Raw genomic sequence first — 2587 nt, forward strand, 5'->3', positions numbered from 1 at the left:
TATTTTGATTTTCTTGAAAAAAAAGAGAGAGTGGGTTAGATTTTAAATGTATTGATTTTCCAACACCGATAAATCGAATTAAAAAATTTGAACGTTTAAATAATGTTTCAGTTAATGTTTATAGTTTGAATAATAAAAGTACTATTTTCCCTCTATTCATAAATAATAAAGAAGAAAAAAATCATTTTGATCTATTTTTGATCAATAATCATAAAACATTGCTTTATTGTTGTATTAAAGATTTTTCAAGATTTATTTGAAGTTAGAAAACTAAAAATTGTTCTAAATTATTTGTAAGAGGTGTTTTACAACTTTTGGAAGTAAACCATGTAAAAGTAAACTTTGGGGTGAAAAGGGATTAACTGAACATAAAAAAATGTGTAGTAAGAATGAATTAGGAAGATCAATAATGTTTGAAGAAGGAAAAGAAAATAAATTCATATTTTTCAAAAGTTATAAAAAAACTTCTAGAATACCATTTGTTATTTATGCTGACTTTGAATGTGTTTTAAAACCTAAACAGACAAATGAATCCACAGAAACTAGAGAAAAATCTCAGGTTTCTCAAAATTATATCACACATTTACATGAAATTATGAGTTATGCATTTTATATAAAAGTTGACTATAATATTATCTCATAAAAGTTAATGCAACAGTTCAAAATTCCAACAAACATAATAATTTATAGAGTATTGATTCGGCAAAACAGTTTCTGGAAAATATGATTGATATTTCAAAAAAAAATAAATGATATTTATCAAATTAATATACCAATAATTACGTTGACTGACTAGGAGGAAAAAGAATTTCAGACAGCAAAGGTTTATAAAATATGTTTATGATCTTTTGAAGAAAATTAATTATATAAAGTTAGGGATCACTGTCATATTACTGGTAAATATAGACAATTTATTTATTTTAAATGTAATTTTGAAATAACCAACCCATCATTTGTTCCAATTTTTTTTTCATAACTTATCATATGATAGTCACTTTATAATTCGAGAACTTGGTTTTGATGATAATAATTAATAATATACATGTTATTCCAAATTCTTCAGAAAAATATATATCTTTTGGTAAAGGGGTTGCTCTGAGATTTAGTATAAATTTCGTTGATATATTCCGTTTTATGACCTCCTCATTAAGCGAGCTTGCAGAAAATTTACTTGAAGATAAATCAAGGTTTAAAGAAACTTTAAAATTATTTTCTAATAAAACATTAGATTTAGTCACACGAAAAGGGGTTTTCCCTTATGAATATATTGATAGTTGGAGTAAATTAAACAAAACTCGATTACCTTCAAAATCTACATTTTATAACTCTTTAAAAGATGAAGAAATTAATAATAATGATTATTCTCATGCTAAAAACATTTGGAAAGTATTTAATATTAAAACTTTGGGTGAGTATAGTGATCTTTATTTGAAAACTGATGTCACCATACTAACGGATGTGTTCGAAAATTTTAGAGATTTATGTTTATCTACTCTTAGTCTAGATCCTGCTCATTATATGACTGCTCCAGGATTTGCTTTCGATTGTATGCTTAAATATACTAAGGTTAAATTAGAAAAATTAACTGATTATAACATGCTTTTATATTTTGAATCCTCAATCAGAGGGGGTATCTGTCAATCAGTTAAAAGATATGCTAAAACAAACATACCAAACATTTAAGGTTTGAACTATAATCCTGATAAATCAATTTCATGGATTACATATCTTGATTGTGTAAATTTATATGGAAAGTCGATGTTAACTGAGCTACCTTTCAAAAATTTCGAATGGGTTGATGACTTGAACATAGATGTTACTAAAATTCCTGATGATTCAAAAGTCGGATATACCTATATTAGAAGTTGATATTGATTATCCTGAATATTTACATGAAAAACATAATGATTTCCCGTTTTTACCTTTAAACGAATGTCCTCTAAATTCAAAAGTCAAAAAATTATTAACTACTTTATCATCAAAAAAAAATATATATATTACACTATAAAAATTTAAAACAAGCAATTGCTAATGGTCTTAAATTAGTAAAAATTCATCGAGCAATCAAATTTTCACAGAGTTAATGGATGGCCTCATATATCGAACGATGTACGAGAATGAGGAGAGAAGCTAAAAACAGATTTGAAAAAGATTTTTGGAAGTTATTAATTAATAGGGTTTTTGGTAAATGTATGGAAAATGTTCGAACTAGAGTTTCTTCAAAACTGGTTACATCAGATAAACAAGCAAATAAATTAATGATGAAAAATACTTTTAAAGATAGAACTATATACTCTGAAAATCTTATTGCTATTCATCAACATAAGGAAACTATCAAATTCGATAAAGCAATTTATGTAGGGTCTTCAATTTTAGATGTCTCGAAAACATTTATGTATGATTTTCATTATAATGTAATGAAAAATAAATATAATAATAAAATACGATTATTGTACTCGAATACAGATTCGTTGATATATAATATTCGAACATTTAATTTTTTTTGATGATATTAGATATGATTTATTTCCGTATTTTGATACATCAAACTATCCAAAAGATCATTATTGTTTTAGCGAAAATCATA

This window comes from Aphis gossypii, unplaced genomic scaffold (genome assembly GCF_020184175.1).
Source record: "Aphis gossypii isolate Hap1 unplaced genomic scaffold, ASM2018417v2 Contig01038, whole genome shotgun sequence".
Classification (NCBI taxonomy): Eukaryota; Metazoa; Arthropoda; class Insecta; order Hemiptera; family Aphididae; genus Aphis; species Aphis gossypii.